This window comes from Pezoporus occidentalis, unplaced genomic scaffold (assembly GCF_034315485.1).
Source record: "Pezoporus occidentalis ecotype Australia unplaced genomic scaffold, CSIRO_AGI_Poc_V1 ctg88, whole genome shotgun sequence".
NCBI lineage: Eukaryota > Metazoa > Chordata > Aves > Psittaciformes > Psittacidae > Pezoporus > Pezoporus occidentalis.
This window is the reverse complement of record NW_026916242.1, coordinates 465,451-488,403: the sequence shown is the minus strand read 5'-3', so window position 1 is coordinate 488,403 and position 22,953 is coordinate 465,451. Positions and strand designations below refer to the sequence as shown.

The following is a 22,953-nucleotide window of genomic DNA, read 5'->3' as shown; positions in this document are numbered from 1 at the left end:
TGATTTGAAAGACAATGCTACATATATATATATATATTTATTACTTCTACCATGAGAATTTCTGCATTTTTTAAATTCTTTCTGTTAACAAAAATGCTCCTTAAGAATGATTTCTCTGCACTTTCTACCCCTGAATTAAGTGCAGATGGTAATTTTCCTACAGTTCTTAAAATTTGTGCAATTGTTTAGTGTCACTTAAGCATCTGCAAAAAGGGAGGGCAGGGATAAGATGGAAACTGAATAAGCATTGATTGCTAGTCTGAAAATTAAATTTTAAAAGTTTTTGCAATAAATTTGATTTCAGTTCATTTTTTACCAAATTAGATTATCATATTTAAATTGAGGCTACTATGCAACAAACTAATGTGTGAAACTATCCTGGATAGCCACATTTCCTGCTGTATCAGACTGTAAAGATGTTGTTGATTGTAGCTACCCAGGAATACCCTAATTGTAGAATTCAGAGCAGCATGTTTAAATAATGCATGGGAAAATAAAAAGGTTGAATTTTACTGTTCAGATGTTAGTGATGCTTTGTTCAAAGAGAGAAATGTACAGTGAAATCTCTTGATGTGGAATCTCAGGCTTTCTCTCGTGGCTTTAGGGAAGGAGGCAGGGAAACCCAAGACAGGTCTTGCTGTGCAGTCTGAAAGAGGGAAATTTGGAAGCACTTCTAAAAACAAACATTTAACCCCCCAGTAACACTTTATTTGTTTACTTATTTCTAAGGAAAGATAGGGGGCTTCAAGCACAGAAATTTATGAAATATGAAAAAGGAGTGAAGGATGCTTCAGTGGTAGGAACTTGATAAAGTATAAAGATACAGAACATCCATTAATTTTATAGTGTTGTAGCTGTGGCCAAATATAATAATGGGAGGCTTAGAAACAGAAATAGTCTGTGTGTGTTTAGCTTACAAATATTTTTATCTGTGGCAACTGAAAAATGTAGGGATAGTTATATGGCTATTGTCCCCTTCACAGAGCTAAAATACTGATAATGTGGGCCAGTTTCAGTTCTTGAGGTACAGATATTTTGTGTAGGTCTTGGCAAAAACAAAAGTTAAGATTTATTTATTCATAGTTGCAGCTTTACTACAAGAATGATAGATGGGCATGAAGAAAGGGGAAGGTAAGGCTTTATGGCAAAAAGCATGCTTATTCTTCCCAACAAAATAAATAACCAACCTGCCAAGGCAGATGAAACATGGATCAAGTGGAAAATTTGTTTTGTACAAAATATGCATATACATGATCACACAGGCTCCTGGTTGTTCTTGTCCCGTGAAGCTGAGGACCCATTGGGAACCCAAAGCTTTAACATTCTGACTTAGAAAATAATAAACACAAAAATAGTGAAAAGCTGTATGGTAATAGGAAGCAAAGAGGATTGGTGGTTTCTTTGACCTTGTTACTTCTGTTCCTATATACCCATGTGGTATTGTAAACTTCATGGCAAAGATTCCTGTATTTTTGTCCTGTATAATAGTTTCCTTTCACATGTGACTCAGTAATATAATCAATCTGTCTCCTCTTAGTGGAGCTGGGCTTCTGCTGGTAAAATAAAGGCATCCTTTTTTTTTTCTTTTCCCCCTGTGACCTTCGTTCATCGGAGCAGCAGGAGATTATGCTGATTTACGAAGATGAGTAATAAGTAGTTTTCCCGTTCTTGTAACTGGACACAATTTATAAAGATTCCTACCAAAGTTATTTTGAACAGTTAGAAGTGGAATGTCTGCTAAGATAGTCTGAAATTGTGTTCATATTGTGATCTCAAACATTTGCTTCTGTGTTTCTGTGGAGTTTCATAATGCAGTCACACTTAAATTATATGCTAAATGAATTGCATTACATATGACAGAACTGGACTTAGGTTACTGCATCTTTTAAGTTTCCTTTCTGGTTGAAGAGACAAAAGTCTATTGAGTGTCTTTTGTAGGCTGAATTTGATCTCAGATGCAGTTTCCACTAGTCAAAACAAGGCACATCCCCTAGAGTGAAATTCTGATTTAACTGTTTATTATGCTGAATGCTTCACTGTTTACCTGTAGGCTCTTTAACTAGACTCCAACCTGGTCCTCACTTCCACCTTCAGTTTTAGTCAATAAATTTATGCTAAGTATACCTTCTTGTACTCTGGAGAAAAACTTGCTAATGGACACTAATCCCTGCACTTTCAGAGCTGCAGGAGGCTCACTAATGCCAATTGCAGTATATTGAATTTGCTTATAGCTACAATATTCAGGCAAGCGACATACAAAATATTCTTGCTCCCATTGAGTTTAATGGCTCCTATTAATCAAGGTTACCAAGGCATGGCCTGAAACCTTAAAGCAGCATAATCCCCGTGATAGTATCTCACAGGTGCAAAAAGGCTGTTCTGAGAAAATTGCCAGGATATACTCATAGGGATTCAAACTGTTTTGATTAAATATCATGTTTTCTAGTTCTCTGTCTATAAAACAGCACAACTTCCACTTGAAGTTGGAGGTCTGGCCTCTGCTATCTCTGTGTTGATCACAAAAGGAAACACCATTTCACAGAGGAAAGGCCCTTCAAGTTCTATGGTACTGCTGTATTGCTGCAACGAGTATGTTGTGTTCCCATCCTGAAGCCTACAGGTTCTGCTGGCCAGGACAAGGAGTGACATGGCTTTCCTTCTTCCTACTTCTTGTTCTTTCTGGGTGCTAGTTGATTCTGATAAAAGGAGACACCATTTCACAACTATCCCAAGAGGCCCAAGAGCTCTTTGAAGTATGCAAGAAAAGCTCTTATGTTGCTTTATGCATGCAGGCCTAAGAGCTTTCTTGGAAAGATGAACTTATGTAAGAGATTTCTTCTACAAGTTCAATAATCACTAATCCAATACTCCATAGCACAACCACCTTCAGGCATAAAATGTTAACTCGCAAGCTGCAGTTTATAAAGCAACCCACATGTCAACTCATGTACTTTCATAGCATGGAAAGGGCAAGAGAATTTTACATGCAAGTTGACTATAAAAGAAATACTACCAATTACAGCTTACAAGAAGAACAAACTATTTTGTACCTCAATTGGGTCCTCTAACCAAATATTGGAACCAGATTTAACAACTTGGAACCATTTAACATCTATAAGCTATTATGGAAGATCATACCTGGAAATGGATTTCCTTGGTATCTCTCCTTCTGGCTTTCAGATAGCCTTCCCAGCTTTTCTAAATGCTGTTTCTGAAGTGGGTTTCTTCCAGAACATAGTGAACTGCAGGGTATCAGACTCTGCTGGGGCACAAACAACAATGATCTCAAACGGGTAGTTCCTAAGGACAACCACTTGTCTGATCTTTCAGTCTTGTTTAAGGGAGACTTACAATGAAAATATGTTCCAAAAGGGAATCATGCAAACTGATGTCTGTAACTCTTTTCAGTGAAAATCATAGACTCCTAGTTAGGGTGACAATGCCTCATGAAGTTTTGTGAAGCTTTTAACAGTTTTCGTTACCTCCCTGTTATTATCCTGGAAAGTAAATAGTTACATATTGGATAACCATATGGATGATATGTTAGTGTATTTTAAGAAGATTGCTCAGATGGCTCAGAGCCCATAATGGCAATGCCAGGATTTTTATGTACTGAAAATCTAAACAACTGAAAGATGGAGAGAGCAATCACTGAAAGGTAGAGTGCACAATAAAATGTAGAATTCACCTTTAGCATCGGTGACAGAGATCAAGGCTGTGGGACAAGTGTAGTGTGCCTTCTCATATTGCACTTGGACCAAGTCGCAGTTAGCTTTCCAGTTTGAGCTGGGGGAGCAGTATGGATGGTTTGTTCCTTGTTTCCAGTCACAGCACTAGGCTGCCTTTTTAATGCTCTTTTTAAAACTCCGTGTTCCTGCCTCTGTTTTTTATTTCCTCAGTGGCTCCAGCTGAACTTCCCAGCAGGAGTGAAGACCCAAATTTCACTTTCACAAGTCCATACAAACCCAATTCTCAACTTACCTACTTACCGTAACAACTTCCTGTGATAAGATCATTGGATAACCTGGCATTATTTTCCTTGGGTGGATGATGAGTGATGGGAGGAAGAAAGGAGGCAGAAAGAAAGGTGTGAGGAATAATGCAAGGAAAATTGTTGAGGGGACTAAGTCCTTCAGGGAGGTGTCTGTCATCATTTTTTATTTGGTGCTTGAACACTGCTTATACAATATACATATATATTTTCTGTCTGTCTGAAAAAGGACCCTGTAATCCAAGTCCACTTATTGTACTGTAAATGTAACCTCACTGAAGGAAAGGAACTGTTTGAAACACTGACACTTTCATATTTTAGAGTCAGGATTTGTCATAATCTGTAAAGCACATAATTCTTACAACAGGAAGGCTTCAGATGTTTTAAACCGTGGCAAATTTTCATCCAGCAAAGAGATTTGAGAAATACCCCAGCAGCAAGCCTTCTCTCAGATGAGACAGAGTAGGCTGTTTTATATCAGGAGCTGCATTTCCTACTTTGCTTCCTCTGCCAGAAATTCTTGCCAGAACCTGTCATTTCAACTTTTATCTGTTTTTGAGGGGAAGGAAGTTAACCATCCCAGTAACATCACCATCACTACAACAAAATACCTGCAGACAGTGAAGGGCTATGGAAAACTGGTAATTGCACACCAATGCATGATTTCCCTAAGCCACGATAAGCAGTGCTAAAATTGCCTGCTCCATTTTATAGTGGGGAAGTACTTCAGTACAGATCTATGCCTTTAATATTAAAGTAATCTGTGGACAATTCTGAAACAACAGGCTGGCAATAAGCCATGTTTGGCTTATGTCTGTTACTACTTCTGCTGCACTGTTACGTATACAATTAACTGTTACAGCCAATACCATGTTCCAGTACTGGATCTGTGTCTTTGAAGGAACATGCAAGCACTGGTTCGATTTTTCACAAGCTTAAAAAAATTAAATGTAATACTGAAAATTTCCAATGTTTGACTACAGGGATCAAAAGTTTGTCCTCTCTGATCTAGGTATGTATGCACGGACATGTAGGCTTCAGTAGGAAAGCCATTGTATGCATTTGATGGAGAATTTGACCAAGAGTGGTTGATAACCAAGCAAGCAAGCTGAAAGCTTAAACACACGAGACAGCCTATTTTTTTATACCAGGTGGTAACAGTGTTTCTGATGACTGAGTTTATTACTGTATGGGTGGGCTATATGTTAGTAGAGAGTATATGAAATGTAAGTGTGGAGCTAAGCCTGATGAGAGTTACTACATTGTCTCGGCAGTCAGAGAGACCTTGCTTAGTTTCATTTGTTGCTAGTCATGTTAAGAATTACTGCTGTTGTGAATGGCAACATTCCAGATTACATCTCAGTCAAATGGATTATTCTTCAGAGCAGTGCTCTTCTGGGGAAGAGAATATCCAGGGTCCAGATTTGGAGGGTCTTCTGTAGTTTTGATGAACTCACCTGAGAAGAACATGCAAGTGTAACTGCTGAAAGTCTATAATGTATTCGCTGTCTAAGCCAACAGGCAGTCAGTGGATGCTTGCAAAGGGAGTTTTTTAGGTGAGCAATAAAAAAGCATAACTGAAGAGAGACTGTGGCAGGGATTAAAGTAACATACGATGTATCACATCTATGTATCACCTGTAAAAAAATAAATGTCTGTAGTGTGCTAATAACTTCATGACAGTGATGATTAAAATGTTTATTATCTTTGTTGTACATGCATTGTAGCCAATTTTGAAATTACTTAACACCTCTCTGAAAGATTCTGTGTCATTATGCAGCAGTGGTGACAGTAGTGGTAGTAGTGTGGGGTGTTGCAAAACAAGGAAGCTGAACAGGGGTGAAGCACAGACATTCTGAAGGAGCTGGAGCACTGGACTAACAAACAGAAAGCTGTTATTTCTCTTCAAATATACAGAGAGCATGTGATCAAAAATACAAGCCTGCTTGTGTTGTTATCAGAAAGCATTTGTTGCCATTGCACACAGTTTTGAAGGCTTTTCACCCCAGTACTGCTTTTCACCCCAGTACTGCTTTTCACCCCAGTACTGCTTTTCACCCCAGTACTGCTTTTCACCTCAGTACTGCTTTTCACCCCAATACTGCTTTTCACCCCAATACTGCTTTTCACCCCAATACTGCTTTTCACCCCAATATGCTCTCCCTAATTCACTGTATTTTTACTCACATATGTATGTAAAGTCCTCCGAATAATCTAAGCACAAAAATCCTGCAGAGAAAGGATTTTATAAAAAAAGCTGGATGTTAATGCTCCAAAAGAGACCAGAGTATCTCCTGGGATTAGTGAGTAGGTGGGAGGAGTTGATTGCCTTAGGCATAACCCAGGGCCATTAATTCAAGCTAGTCATTAATCCCCCTGTAATGCCCTATGCTGATGCCACAGTTCCTGTTATAGGACAGAAATAGAAAGCTGACTGACCTATAGAATTTGATGGGCTGTTATTCATATAATGATTGCTTATATTCCCAAATGCTCATCACAATAGTGTTAGACAGAGTTTCAGTTTGTAAGCCTCATGTCTTTCCAGAGAGTTAATGCTTAGTTTGCTACTCACAGGAAGCCTGCAACGATGTTATTCGTATTCCATTCTGTCTGAGCCTTTAAATAAATCTTGAAAATGTTACAGCCTGTACAAGGTATGCTGCGTATAGTGAGTCCTGGGAAAGCAAAATTCATACCAGTACTTTGTAAAGATAATTAGAATACATTTTTTTCATATCTAGAGAAAAAGAAAAATGGGCATGTGGTTTCTTTACTCTGTGGTTGGCACATAAGGCAAAGTGTGGCCTAAGTTGTGTTTATTTTAGGGTTCTGATTGATTATTTTTTTTTTTTAAAAGTCCACAAATTTTAATGAATTTATTTCAATGCCCAAAGAAATAGTAATAAAGGATGGGCCTCTTATAAACCATTTAGAAGCAACTGCCATCACATTCCCTTTACATGCATGCGCTTGTACTCAGCAGTACCCAATAAAAGTGTTGCTGGGCAGATCTTAAAGTTCAGGAGGAAAAAGTTCAAGAGCAAGACACAGCCCCCAGCTTAGGAGATCATGTGAACACACATGACTCTAAGCACCAGAGTTTAGGTAGCAAATAGCTGCTATGAGAATTTCCAGAATACTAGACTTGTGTGTCTGTTTAAATTTTCCTAAAATGATTTTGCTCAAGAGGAAAATCATTAATCTGACCTTTATGTAGAGTCTTTCTTTGTCAGGGATCCCAAAGTGTTTTACAGATGCAGAGATTTAGTGGGAAAATTAACAGACTGACTGCACCATGGTTGCACAGAACTTTGGCAATGCAGGAATATGACTGCAGATGGGCTTCACTACTACATTATCCGAAAGACCATGCAGCAATACTGCGTAGCAGCTCAGGTCGGGAAGTGTGGGATACTTTACTCAGCTGAAAACGTAGGTGACAGTTAACAACAGTAGGCTGGAAGAAAACAATGGTACTAGACTGCTTTAAAAAAAGAAGCAGCAGCTGAGCTCTCTATAATTAGCATTTGTAGTGAGCCATAGCTTGTATTGCTGAAATGTGAAATTCCAGCATGACGCTGATTCCAAGAAAGTGGGTATGAGGTTGTTTGAGGGTTGGTTTAGGGTAAATAACCACTTCCTACAGTGTTGTCTGTGCTCATTATTTACTCAGCTGGGCCTTGTTTAGTTTATGAATTCAAAATTTATCACAGCAGAATGTTTTGGCATATTAGAGGAGGCTTAGGATATTCAGAATATCCTAAAATGCCCATACTAAAAATGTCTGAAACTTATAGACTATATTCACAGGGGAAATTTTACTTAAAGTTTAGCTACAGCAGTACAGTAGAAGGTTGGTATATGGATTTTTTTTCTCCCCTCCTTATATGTGAAATATCATTGGTCCTTGTTCCCATCTCATACACACAGAGGGAAAAGAGCCTAGAATGAATGTACTTTCATTTTAGAAAGACTAGTTGGAATTCTTTTCCATTCGGTTCTGACCTTTCAGCATCTATCCCTGAAAACCAGTGTTTTCAGAATGGGTGTTTTCCAAATGCTTTATGGCATTCCTTTTCTTTCCTCCGGCTTTACTGTTGTAGTCTGGCTTGCTGCTGTGCAGAAGGAGAGATGAAGGAGCGAGGAGATGGTAACCTTCTTACTGCCCATTCTCCCCCTTTCCACTAGCTCAAATTAAAAAGGGGGGTAGGGGAGAGGAAGAGGAGAGGAAAACAAAGTGAGAAAGGGAGGAAACCTTTGCCCTATGGGGTCATTGTGAGGCAAACATGCATCCATTCACCCATGTGAGAATCACTGTAATGTAAATTAGACCATTTTAGTGCATAATGAAGATTTACTCTCCTACAATGGGGGACTTAGCTAATAAAGTCTTAATTTCATTTCTCTCTGGCCCAAGAATTTAAAAACTGAAAAAGTTAAATGATGGATTGACTCGGCAAACTAGTCCCTTAGAGACTGCATGTACCAGGTGCATCAGAGGAGCTGACTGAGGTGATGCTGCTGATGTTCCACAAGGGAGTGGGTGAGGCTTTATGAAATACTCCCTATTGGCTTAAACAGTCCTGCAGAAACCCACCTGTACTAGGTGGCACTGTATTCTTGTGAAATTAGGGGATTGTGTCTTTATTCCAGAAACCTGAAGGTAGTTTCCTCTGTTATGAATCTTTGTCTTAGAAGATCCCCTTTCTGTTAGCTTTGATCAGTTGTGGAGTCTGGAGAATTCCAGACTTGTTTTTCAAAGGTTGTTGTATAGATAGGAGTGTCTGAAGGGAGGGTGTATGGAGCTCTGTGCAGACTTCAGCAAAATTTAATGAGTGTTGGGCACAAATGGACGTCTGCAGTACTGGTATAGGGTAAACTGGAATTCACTGTGCTAAACCATCCAAAGGTAGTAGTGACTTCCTCCTCCCTGTCTAAAATGTTCCAGAGAGGGACGAGCAATCCTTGTGTGCTGTTTCCAAAAAGACATGTCACAGCAGTTTGGTGCTTACTTACTGCTATTTGCATTTATCTGGTTTGAGTTTCCTTTTTCTTTGAAAGGACTTTTTCCCAAATATTTTTAAACTTCCTTCCTGATGTTTGTCTTTTTTCCAGATTCCAAAATTAGAGCAAGTCACATTTCCTCATGGAACTTCTGCTGCAAGGAGGCATTGAGCTTTTGCAGCCCTAGTCTGAAGGTGCCTGCTCCAGTGGATGACCTGCTCTGTCATGCACAGCTATCCCAAAACAATTGGACAATGGCAAACTTTAAAAATTAATGCATGTCCTGATTACTGTCCCATCCCCCTCAGCTTGTGCTTTCTGACTCTTGCTTCATGTTGCTGAGTCCTATTTGTTGAAGGTGCTACTTAATCCATGACTTGCCTGCTGCATTCTCGTTTGACCTGTTAACTGTTAAAGCAAAAAAAGTTATTTTAAGATTGGACTTGTCAAAGAGGTCTTATCTCCTCCCTTCAAAGTCCTCTGATGATTAATATTTGATTAAAATGTGGTTGCAGCATTAAATGGGTGCCCTGTGTCTTTTGTAAATGAACGACTAGCAAACTTGTGGATTGTCTTGTTTTTCGTTGGCAAATTGCCCAGTGAATGTTTCAAGGGGAATTGCAGGGGAGGGTGAGGAATTAGTTAACTAAATAATTTCAGATAAATTAATTACTACTTTTATTCCTAGATATAGTCTGAAGATGTCTAAATCCCTAGATCCATCCAAAGGTTCAGTTTTAATTTTGTCTCTGGAAATGAGAAAGATGACAGGCTCTAAAACATGGGATAGAAGCCCAGGTCCCAACTCTCATACTCCCACATCAAAACCAGAAGGTTAGGTTTGTGGTCATTATAGCAGTGGCTTATGCATATGACCTGTGCAGCAGCTGCACTGTTCTTCTTGCCTGCTTCTGTTTGCTTGCTGCTTTCTTAACTCCAGTGACTGGCTGCTGATGAAATCTGCTCTTGAAAGGGCTTGGAGTTCAAATGCCTGTCCATTTTAATACTCTGATGGATCATAAGGACAGCCAAATCTTTAGATATGAATATAAGCTTTACAGAAGACTTTAGGACAGTCAGTACAGAGAGGGAAAATAATGGGCAGGCAGACTTATTGTACAGTTACCTAAATATACCAGTGGAACTCATCAGTCTACTGATGGAAAATACTGTAGAATGGGGTATCAGGACAAGGAAAGAAGCATAGCTTGAACCTGTTTAGCTTTGAGTTTGAAAGTCTTCATAGCGCTTTGTAAAGAGAAGAGACTGTCCTAGATGATGTATATGAGTTTGTTGTGGTTTAAGCTGTGGAGTTTGATGTTGCTATCTTTGCTTCTGTAAGTAATGTAACAGAATGTCACAGCTCATGACAACTAAGATAAGACACAAGGGGCTCCTGCAAAGGTCTTTGACTAATTTTGTTTTCTCAATAGTTGGCTCTTGAATTCTTAGAAACAGAACAGCAGAAAGTATTTTAAAATGAAAGAAGAAAGCCTGAAAAGCTGCTGTTATTTCCAAAGTACTCTCTTTCAAACCAGAAAGCTTGGTAGAAGTGAGATTTTTGGGCAACCTCTAGTTCCTAGATTTTTCCTGTCCTGTGAACAGGACGAGGAGTACTGGTGCCAGGTAGAGATTTTGTTTTTACATGCTCCATGATCTGGAAGGCAGATGATTGGGTTAGAGACGAGGAGACATGCATGCAAATTCAGGGAAGACAAGAGTTAACTGTTCTTTTAGCTTTTCTTTCAGTGGAGAAGGGGCCATTATTTTTAATGAGAAGAAAGATTATATAAATAGATCTTGAGTTGCCTTCATGTTGCATTTTTATTTTCTGGCTGATGTTAATTAAATTGCTTCAGTGAGGTACTCTGAAACACAGTATGGAGTGGCATATATGCAGTATGTACATATGTGTTCATTTCTCTTTCCATTGAAAAACTGCCACAATGTTACATATAAGATATAAAACCAATTTATCGAAATGTTGGAAAGCAAAACCAAATGCTCTGTTGCCTTTTTAAAGTTTTATTCTGTTCTTTGGTTACTTTCGTAAATGGCTAACTGGTCTTGTGCAGAAAAATGTGTCTTGTTTCCTGAGGTTACAAAGAGGCAGGTTGTTGTCTTAAGATCTGACTTGCCCATTTCTGGCTATTCTTGCTCAGCTCTGCAGCAATTTCTTAAAAACCCAAAGCTGTTCGCTGATCCATGTTCACAGTAGGGCTGTATCCCCAGTCTTTGCAGACCTGGCCAAGAAGATGACGTGCTGGGCACAGGAGTAGGAGTCAGTGGCTCTAATAGGCCGTTGTTGCATTAAATACTTTGTATTGTGAAACCACGACCATTGGCTGTGGGCCGCATAACAATGTGTGAAGGGGTTGAATGTAATCTGGATTTGCTCTGGTTCTTTGGAAAGAGAATTCAGGGAAAAGAGATTTACAGACATCGCAATGTCTGTAAATGTTACAAGAGTAACTGATGTGCGTTGCCTCTTGATGTCATCAGTGTCTGCTACAAAGTTTTAAAGCTGGGAATAAAGGCAATTAGATGCTGATGAAGAATAGACTGCAGAAGGGAGGGAAGAGGGTGCAAGAGGGTTACAAGAGGGCAGTATTGAATAGCTGCAGCCATTACTGACTTGAACTCCTTGAATAGTACATTAGAGTTTATCTGAATGAATGCTTAGCATCTGAGACCTTTATTGAAGTAGGCCTTTTCCCATATTATGTTAGGGGGAAAACAACATTTCCAAAACTGTTTTGTGACAATTTTTATTTAGAGTTTCAAGGTTAAAAAAAAGTGCAGCTGCCATGACTTCTATAGCTGACAGAGAAGTCTCAGTGGGCTCATTCCAGGTGCACTCCTCTCTTAGGACTCCCTGATTTTAGCCAGTAGCTTTGGTTTTACTAATATTGGTGATTTCTCTCACTTCTTAAGAGGACACTAAAAAGCCAGGAATGGGTTTTCTAGTGATCTGCAAGGTATATTTTGAAACATCAGAGGAAGGTTTTAAATCTGGGATGACCTTCTGTTGGGTTGCAATGGCCCAAACACAATAGACTGGCTGTTATCATCTTTGTAGAGCTGCTCCGCCTGGAAATTTCTAGGGTTGGACATATGGCCTGGTAATGAGACATACGGACTAGCAACTCATTGTTTTTAACATTAACAATTAGAACTCAGCATCAGCTGTATCTATCATGTACCATTGTAATTGAAATTGTGATGGTGTGCAACAACAGCTATAGCTCAGTGAAAGTGTAGTTAGAAAAACATGCATATGGTAGATTAAATTATCAGTCTAACCAAACAGGTATGTTGTGCTGAATTTGGACAGAAGGTATTCCTGGGAGGAATATATAGTTCCTGTAATGCTGCTGGATAAGAAATCTTTTTAGTCATAATGGAATTGTGTTTAAAATTCCCACTGACCTTTTACAGCAGGTCCTGGCCATCCTCTCTGCAGAATGCTTCTGAAATGTAGTTTATCATAATAGAATTTCTCCAGTTCCCCTCCAGCTTAGTCACAACGGGAAAAAGTTTTCCAGATAGCCAGGAGAGCCTTGTCAATCCCTAGTTACCCTTTGTCGTGGTTTAAACCCAGTCAGGTAACTCATTCGCTCACTTCCCCCCCTTTTCTTGCCCTCCCCCTGCTCTCGGAGGGACGGAGAGGAGAATCAAAAAGAATGCAACTCCCACGGGTTGAGATAAGAACAGTTTAGTAACTAAGGTATAACACACATCACTACTGCTACCACCAATGATAATAATGATACAGGAAATAACAAGGGAAGAGAATACATCATCTCACCACCAGCCGACCGATAACTCGCCCCCCCAGCCCGACCAAGCTCTGACCGATACCTCCTCCAACCCTGCAGTCTCCCAGCCCTTCCGGCTACTCCCAGTTACATCCTGGGCATGACGTGCTGTCGTATGGAATACCTCTTTGGCTAACTTGGGTCAGGTGTCCTGTCTCTGCTTCCTCCTGGCTCCCCCTCCTCCCTGGCAGAGCATGAGGCTCACAAAGTCCTTGGCCAAACCAAAACATCGCTTGTTATCAGCTCTGTTCCCGAGCTGAAAGTCAAAACATTGCACTGCACCAGCTACCAAGAAGGGGAAAAATGACTGCTACTGCTGAACCCAGGACACCCTTGCACCTAAGCTCCAGTTTTTGTGGCAGCTTGCTTGCTTACCCTTAGCCATATTCATCTCCTGGGAAGACGATGCTGGTTTGCCAGACTGGAATTGCCTGGAACAGCCAATATAATGCTTCAAGTTTGGGCTACTGTTTTCGGAAGCTGCCTCTGACATTAAAGGAAACAGAATTGGCCCAGTGCTTACCACTTTGGAGAAGCCACCCTCTTTGGAAAAAGCATTTTAATTCTGAATAAAACATTGGGTTGGCTTTTAGCTCATGAATAGCACTTTATTCCGCCTCAATAAATATCAGTACCGACAAGTAAGCACATCATGTCATGGCATTATGTAAGTGCATGGCAATATTCCTAGTTAATTTTGGCTGTTATTTCCACAGCTGTGTGGGGTAGGTTTCTGTAGGCTTTTGGTTCTTAGTTTGATGGTGCTTTTGCAGATAGGGGCTGTAAAACAACCTGACAATTATCCAGGCTTCATGGGCTAGTTTGGGCTTTGGACACAAACAGTATCTCAGGTTCTTCCTTTGTGAATCCTCCTGAGGAGTTTGCTTTTTCATGGAGCACATGGCAGTTGAGTGTTGACAGACAACTGAAGAGTTAGGATTTTATGGAAAGATCTGGAAAGCAACATCACTTTATTAACAGGGTAAGTTCAAGCAATTAGAAGTCACTGGAAGACAAATGACCTCTCGTCCTACTTGTGCTTTTCAGAGCCCAAGAGGATAAGGTATCTACCAGTGTGCAACCAGGGAAACAAGTTCTCTTCTTGCCTCACTGGGCCCCTGATTCAGGCAGCCTGCTGCCTGAAGGATGAAGCTTCTAATGCTGCTGTAAGATTACTCCTGTCACAGTCCCAACTGGGAGTTGGATGCCCCTGTTGTGTGCTGTCATTGAAAAGGTGAACTTCTCCATCATGGTTCCCCTTTTAAGATTGTATTTGAATAGAGGGTCATCTTCAGTTATTAACCTTCATACTGGAGTTAGAGGCTTGGTAAAGATAGGAGTTCATAACCTCACATGGAAGCCCTCTAAGTTGTAATATGCTGCTTGTGGTATTGTTAAGAGGGTCAGCGCTTAGGTAACTGTGTCTCTGAATGCTTAAATATCTTAAAGTTCTGTCCCTGAAGTCACTGAATGTCAGTGGTGTGTAGTTTCTGAAGTTCCTAAGTCATTGCTATAAATGGAGTGTGGTTGCTTAAGTCATTCTGTTGCTTTGGGATGTTTTGTACCCCCAGCTTGTTTGCCAGTTAAATAGGGAAGGTTATTTTGTTGCAGATGCTTTGTGTAGGCTATCACTCAAAATATTAACATTAGGAAGTGTAGACTCCTGCCAGATTTCTCTTGACATTTTTTTTTGTCAAGAGAAAAGCAGATTGAGGTTCACCATTTAGTGTTTGATGGAAGGCCCTCTCTATCTCAGTGCTCTATACAGCAATCAAATCCCACATACTGTACTATATTCTGCCAGGAAATCTGCTAACCTTTCATGTAATATGTAATAGTTTTATATCCAGTGCTGTAAAGCCATTTTCCGTACACCAGGATTTTCAGCTATTTTTTTCTGCTGCCTTGGTAAGATTTGCAATGGTTCTTTCTACAGTGCCAGATGTTGTACATAAAACAGGAAATTATGTACTGTTCTCTTGCTTATTGAGCAGAGAGAAGAATCTACTTTTAAAACCTAGCTGGGAGAGGTTGCTAGAAATGCCAAGTTTAAAGAGACAGATCAAGTATGTGAGATAAGAAGGCAAGACAAAACTTGCCCGAATGTGATGATGAATGCTAAATCTTGAAACACAGTTGATGTACTGACATTAAAGGGAATGTACTGAATATATAATCATTGTAGATATATGCATGGGGTTTTGTATTATAAGATAATTAGATGAGTAGTTCTTTGTACATACATTTACTGAAACTGATGGAATCTCAGGAGAGATGTGATGATCTCTATTTAAAGAGATATCAGCCTGAGTATGTACTGCAGTGTTTGTCTATTCCTGAAGGAATGCAATGTCAGAATGATTTTATTTTGGCTAGCAGCTGGGATCATTCATCTACAGGTATTGAAGTGTTTTACAAATATTAAATACTTAATTCAGTAGCATTCTAGTGGGCTGTGTTCACAGGGATGGTGATGCATTGTTTATAGGGTTCCTCATGAATAACTCGGTGCCCAACTGGTCATGCCTGGCCTGCAGGTTCTTTTTGCTTGGCTTATGGCTTTTTCCTGTTGGGTAGCGGGCAGGGAGCAGCTGTCTGGCCACCACGATGCATAAAAGCCAAGTGCCTCCTGCTGCCCTTCAGGCTGTTTCAGTGACTGCAAACTGAACTCTGCCAACTCTCCATGCAGAATGAGAGCATGACCTGGACTGTGTGACAAGGGGTCACCACAAAACTGGCCTCTGGATGCTGTAAGTGCAGAGGCTTGACCATTCTGCCACAAGGCATGAGTAGAGAACTGTAAAGGAACATATCAAACATAGTACTAATTCTCATTAGTAAGTAACACCTAACATGTGCACTGAGAAGTACAGTTCCAAGGGGATACAACTTTTATCTTTCAGAAACTTCGGAAACATACTGATAAATTCAGAGATTATTTGGGTCAGGCTCTTTGTGGCATTTTCTATTAGATAGAGCCACTTTAGGAGTTGTTCATATACAAGTGTGTTACTGTTATTCATACTGATTAGGGCAATGGTGAGACATCTTCATAACATGTAGCTCTGTGCAAGTTAGAGAAAAGACAATCAACTTCTATAGTGGGAATGCTGCTCCAACAAAAAAAGTGTCAATAGAGTGCAAACTCTAATACTTTTACCTTTCGTCTTCTGGTCACTTGAAGCAGCTTTTCTGGCCAACATCATCTCCTTCTGCTACTAACATACACCCTGGAAGCCTCTCCTGAGTTATTTATCTGTGGCTGTAGTTAACCTTATATGTGAGCATTATCTTAGTCTCTTGGAAAAAAAGTCACACTGGCATGAAATCAGAGTGACACGTTGGTGCTTCAGACCCTTAGTTTGTGTCCTGAGGCAGAGCAAATCAGCAGGCCTGTGCTGACAGTGCTGTTCTTGCTTGACATCTCAGTTAATTTTACATCCTCTTCTTTTTCTTTCTTTTTTTTCCACTTCTTTTTCATAAGGCACCTTTGGACACTTACAGCAATTTTACTTTCTAAGAGGCCAGATTTGGTCCATACTGTAGTTGACAAATGCTTCCCTTCTTGTTCAGGTACGAGCACTTTTTTCTCTTGTCTGGATTTTTCTCTAGTCTCTGTTTTCAAGAAGGATTAGCTCTCTCTGAAGCTCGTGCTACCGATGCCTGCTGAGCAGTGCAGTCGTTCAGTAGGTCTGCAGGCCTGCATACACTGCTCTTTCTAATCATGTCACATTTGTAATACCTGTCAAGTTTGCTAAATTTAGATGATACCAGTGATGTGAACACGTTGTGATTTTGCCATGAGAAAACACCACCAGGTGTTTTTCAAGACAGTGGCAAGGGATGTCATACCTACTTCACAGAGCTTTTGTTTACTGCTTTTGGATCCGACTGTGATTTCCTAAAGTTTGGAGGTGAAAATTTCTGAAATTGTTCTGAAATTATTCTCTGGCACCAGGGCTGTGATGGGGCCTTGTAAGACCTGTGCTTACCTGTGTTCCCTGTTGGAAAAGGTGTCTGCATGTGGGCATTCCCAAGGATGAAATTGCCCACTGCAGAAACGAACAGGAAGTCTCCTAAAAGCTATAGGGTAGTCAAACTGTTAAACTTCATATTTCCCAGTTTGAACCAGTTTGGGTTCAAGTATCAGTTACGGTTTGTGAGTGGCATACTCCCAAGTATGGCAGAGATCTCCTTTGATCTAGTCTTCAGTACTACTCAGTGGTCAGTATGCCTTCCTTACAGAAGACACGTGATCATTAGGAACAGGTCAGTAAATACAAATCAGTTTTGCTATGCCAGTGAAACTGTTAATTTGTGTCAGCTAAGGGTCCATTCCAATGCAGGTGTGTATCATTTGACTTCAGCTCCATAGGAGTTATGCAAATAATAATCTTATATTAAAGACAGCAATTACAGTGACTATCTTATTTAAAAGACGAGATTTCCACAGAAGTCTGAGGTTCATAAAAGTGAAGAGACAGTATAAGGTGAAAACTGTGTTTTGTGATGCTCCCTAAACAAGCAGCTCGCAGTGTGTAGGGGAATAGTTCATAACAGAAAACAAGTCGATCAAATCTGTGAGGTGTATGTGTCCAGTTTCCTTATTCTGTAACACTGAATTCCCCTCAGTACTGTCAAAGGAAGACAGAGCAGATAAACAGCAGTTACCATGCGAAAAAAATAAAACTTGTATAGAAAAAATATTTTGCCTTATGTCCAATGTATTTCATTTTTATTACAATATGGCTTGCAAAACTTGTCTCTAATATGTTTTTAGAGTTGTAAGTTAACAGAAGAATTATGTGAAATGGATTTAGATGTTAAGGCAGCTTTTTCTCTCTGTTAATGAAAGCTTTCTTAAAGGCTGTTCTATAATTACACTTGTGGCTTGGTGGATAATGTCTGTTCTCATATGCAAGTCATTTGATTCCTCTGGTGCCTCATAACACTCAAGATGCATGGACTTTTGCAGTGTGACTCATGCTGTAGCTTATTTTACTGAATATTCTATATAAAGACTTTCTTTGAGAGGTGAGTAGGTACACAATATCAAAGTGACAATAACAAGCTTTGTCCGTCCTGCTTCTCAACAGAGAAAGAGCCCTACAAAAATAGAGTGGAGTGTAGGTCATTGCAGATTAGGTAGCCCTTCAATTAAGAAGTGCTCTAACTCTAGTATCACCAGTGATCTTGTCATGTCTTATAGAGGGACTGAAAGTCTCATTCCAGTATAGTAATACACTTGCTTCAAGAATTAATCATTCTTGCTGTCAGAAAAAGGGCAAAGTATAGCAGATTACTTCTCGATAAAACCTGCCTCTCTTCTATGAGGAGTGCAAAAGAATGCCCATATATATTTTTCAGCACTGCAACAGCAGGTGATACCAATACATGATGAGCCAGAGCTGCCTGTTTCGCATGTGTCCACAAAAACCTGAGAAGTTGCAATTTTAGGACATCCGTGCATGGCCATAATGAAAATGCTTAGAAGAATTGCTGATAGTTGCAAAATAAGCTTGCGATATCAATATAATAACAGTCAATGAAAATGATTAAAAAGTTTTTCTGTGAGTGGAAGGACTGGAAAAACTTACTTCCTTTCCATTTCTGCTCTTTCCTGCCACCAATACTTAGCATGATGTCCGTGATGTATCTACTTGATGGTGGACTGTGTGTGTGGTGTTAGGAGTCATACCCTCGAGGAGCTGAGTACAGGAGGTCTGGCACATTGTGACCATGATTGTAACACAAACAACTACTAAAGTTTGTTCAGGTATGCTTTTAATGAGAAGGTTGGGAAAACTGTTAGGAACAGTTCAGTGTAAGAGAGATGGACAGGAAGACAAGTGGATGAGATACGCTCTCCTCTCAGCTGCCACTGCACAGCCAGAGCCAGGGTTATTTACTGCATCCTCCTAGCAAGGTGTTTTAAAAAGAATTTTGGAATGTCCTTGTTGAGTCTCTTTGAATTTTCAAAATGTGCTTATTTATAAGACTTAAATAATCCATTCATCTTCATTTGATGTTCTACAGGAATGATTTAAAATCATAGTGCACTAATACTGTTATTTTTCCTTCTCTACTGAAAACCAATTTAGTTAGCTCTATATGTAAAACCACTGTATTTATCTAGTACTGCTGTTTGCTTTGTGTAAATATCCCTTGTAGTACACTGTTTCCAGTGGGTTTGGAACAGGAACAGGCAAACAGGTGGTGGAGCCTCCCCAGCAGAGCCTGATGTATTTATTTTAATACCTTTTTGTCATCCTTTAAACAAATAAATGAAAGGTGATTCCATAAAGAAGGAGCAGGAAATACAAAGATATCTAAGAAGTGAACAATGGAAAGCAATGGACTAGAAAGAGGTTTTATTTTCAAAATGAATGATCTACTGCCCATCCTGGCTGTATTAAGCCTGTTCATCTAGTGGTGTAGGTTAAGATTTCAATATGCCAATGAATTTTTTTTTAGCCATGTGTGAGGGAGCACCCAGAAGAAATGGCTGTTTTCCCAAGTGATGGAAACACAAAAGTTCAGAAAATTTATTCAGTTCCTAGTGAGCTTCCTATGAAATAGATCACTTTTTAAGCCAAGTAAAAGTTTTAGAATATACTTTTAAAAGCCAGGCCTTTCAGAATGACAAAGTACATGCCACACACATTTCACTGAGAGTATCTTTAAGCCAGTTTGACAGAAGCTGTCTCTCACTGAGGGGTCAGTAATTGGGCATTTGTGCTGACAGGTTTTGGATGCTGGGGGTTGACAAACTGTTTCTGGAGGAATCTTAGCACAGGAATTGGCTTTTCTCATTGCCCCTCAGATGTGGGACTTTTGCAAAATTGCTTCACACAACTGCTGTGTTGTTAACATACATAGTACATGGCCAAGTTCAATGGTCTGTTAGTGAATGTTTCAGCGATCCCCTTTTTCTTTTCTCTTACAGTTCATTGCTTATAGTCTTTGATTATCATAATTTGTACAGTCCTCCCATGTAAATTTAATAGTAATAACTAATGTACTGTTCATCTCAATCTGCAGAATCTTTAAGCCTAAACTCTCTCAACTACAGCCAGATCAAAGGAGCCTCACTTCTGTCTGTTGTAAAATTGCTTATCTGTTTCTAAGACCTCAAAAGGTAGAACTGCTTCTCCAGTGGCAGCAAGAGAGGAGAGAGTTCATTTGTTAGGCCTATCTGTCAGCCAGTTCACACTGTCTGGATTTTATTTCTTTTTTTCTTACAGTGTGCCCTTTTCCCTGAAGTCTCTCCACTCCCTGTGATATCTATTCGGTGGACTGCAGGAGTCCTTTTAGTCTATATATTGCACTCCCCCGCTACCCTTCACCCGCTGCTCCCAAACACATTTTCACTTCTTATTTCTTGTCAACATTTATTTCTTTCCTAATGTTTAACTTTTTTCCTTCTTCCTATCTCTGCTTGCCTCCTTTCCTCACCATTCACTCTCATGGTGAGGTTTGAAAATGTTTCTAGAGCTGAGGTGAAATGAATTATGTTACTTTACTTTTGCCTAAAGAGAGGATTGTGTGAGAAACAGCCACTGCAAGGCTCTGGAATCACAGAACAGCATTTGGTGTGCAGGCTTTTTTAGTCTCAGTGAGGGACTGGCAGATCAGTAAAATGTCTTTTTTTGAGAAAGTCACTTGCACTGACTCCATTTGGAGAGAAAACCTTGAACTGCCCCATCCAAATAACGCTGTTGCATTGCTGGTTGTTAATGCAGTTTACCTGATCCTTAAGTTATGGCACAACTGAATTGCTGTTATTAATGTTGTTTGTATTTCAGTTAGATAAAAGTCAATAATTTCCATTCAATATATTTTGGTTTCTTCAGATAAAATGCTGTTGAACAAGTCCATCATGTTTCGCAGGCCAAGTTTCACATGCCTTCAAACTTGAGGACCATGAGATCTTGGACTGTGCATGTGGATGTAAGATAGTATAATTAGGCACTGTGTTATAAAATAGCTGAAATATTATTGTAATCTCTGGTGGGAAAGTACCACAGGCAGCATTTACTATAGAGCACTGTGCAAGAATGGGACTCTGGATTTGAGCAGCTGGACCCATGAGAGATTTACGCTAGCAAGGTAATTCCAGTGGTGCCATTGCATTGACTGATTGGCTGAGTTGGAGGACTAGGTTAAGTGATAGCAATCTGATTATGAATGATTTTCTGTGTCAGAATACCCTCTTTTCCATACACTAGGGAGAGCGGACTGTGTTCAATCATACCTTCTGAATTATAATTTTTTAGTTTGTCTTTAGGTTTTCCCTCTTATTTTGTATTGTACTTGGTTTGATTTCACAGCAGTGTTACTGAGTGAGCTGCACAAACTGCTTTTAAAGCAGCTCACACTGTAATCAAAATAGTATTTTAAAAGCATTAAAAGCTAATGTTATAAGGGAAATTCCCTTGTGTGTTTGTTTATTTACACTTATGAGATACCCTCATTATTGTAAGGCACAATTGAGTAGAAACAATCACTTTGAGGAATTATCTATGAAAAGGAAGCCTTTAATACTAGAAGAGTATTGGAAGTTGATACATGCTTGGTTCTCTGAGAAGCAAAAGCACAGCATTAGACTGACCCCACTGAACTAATTAAAAGGTTTATACTGATTGTAGAGGAATTAATATTTTACCCAGAGTTTCCTTACAGATGAAAACAAATTTCTAGACCAACATACTTCTGCACTTACAGGTTGTAAATATGAAAAGCAGAGTTACAGATCAGCTCACCATTTTGCTGCTTCTTCATTTGGTTCAAATCTCCTTGTAAAACTATATAAGGGGAGGAAAGAAAAGAAGCTGTTTATGGACAATGGAAAAAGGCACTGCTGTTCACATTGTCAACATAAGGCCAATGTGTCATTTCAGCTGCACTTAAAACTTATTTTTAGGACTTAAGTACTGTACAGATCTTGTGGTGGCCTTACAGAATTTCACTAGACAGGAGCATGAATTCAACTCACTGTCAGAGCACAGCCTGCACTGGGAGGCTTGCAGCGTTTCTCTAACTTGATTGTACGTACCTGGTGCCACATATATTTCTTTAAATGAAGCCTTTTTCAGAACATTCATGCAAAGATATGTTGGTCATGTGTGTCAGGCCTTGTGTATTTGCAAGGTGGCAATCTCAGGGTGGAATGATAACTCTGTTTAGAGGCTCTTGCTGACTTCTGACTGGTCTAGTATACACAATCCTTTTTGCTTGCTCTGCAGGTTAAGATATGTCATCAGAAACAAGACACATATGTTGCTGTGATTACAGAATTTGTCATTGTGTCAAAGCACTTTACAAACATTAATGTCTTCCTGGTGTGACCTTTTGTCTCAGCTGAATTTCTGCTCTAGAAAAATACTAAAGATCAGTTTAGGAAGGCACGCCATATGGAAGAAATAGTGTAAGAGGCAGCTCATAGGTGCCAAGGTGAGGGGCTGAACAAAGCCAGCCTCGTGCTGTATTTGCCAGTCTCATACTGTCTCTGATCTTCCTTGCACACTGTCTTTTTGCAGCACACTCAGACTGAGTCACCTGAAAAAGCACATATTTACTTCTCTCATCATTAAACTAGTGTATCTGAAAACAGGAGGTATGACTGCCTGAGGGTATAAGGGAGTATTTTGTGCTCAGAACTTTAGGAGATTGTTCTATGAACAGTTTCCTCTTGTTCATGACCCATGAGATGATGCCAGACTTAGCTTGATTTAAGTCCTGTCAATGTAGGTTTAAAGGTTGGCTGTAGCAGTTAGAAAAATTATGTTAAAATGGTACTTTTATTCTTAGTAGTTTTGATCTTTGCTCTCGAGACGTATCTGCTGGCTTTGCTAATAAAATGCAGGTTTACAATTGTTAGAGGCACAGAACAGTTTGAAGAGGAACAAGGTACTTGTCTGCGGCTTCCATCATTCAGAAAATTCCAGCTAAGGTGTGATTTGCTGCCTCTCTCCTACAAGAAATAATGAAAGGGGAAGAAAGAAGAGCACAGCTTTATTCTCTGATCTTGCATTGTTTGAACCACTGCTCTTGACAGTCATCATCATCTGATTTTGAAGTGACCAAATTCAACACAGATATTAGTGGGAAAAAGTAAGCATGGAATTGTATAATGCT

The 22,953-nt window shown here is 39.6% G+C and overlaps 1 protein-coding gene and 1 long non-coding RNA gene across 9 annotated transcripts in view; both read left to right on the top strand.

Moving 5' to 3' along the window:
• The window catches only part of RAPGEF4 (Rap guanine nucleotide exchange factor 4), a 152,538-nt gene that overhangs the window by 39,483 nt on the left and 90,102 nt on the right, over nt 1-22,953 (top strand). The window lies entirely within an intron of this gene.
• Nucleotides 7,267-9,520, top strand: LOC134156610 (uncharacterized). The gene is made up of 2 exons (XR_009961972.1): nt 7,267-7,430; nt 9,110-9,520. It is a non-coding gene; the product is annotated as an uncharacterized LOC134156610 (long non-coding RNA).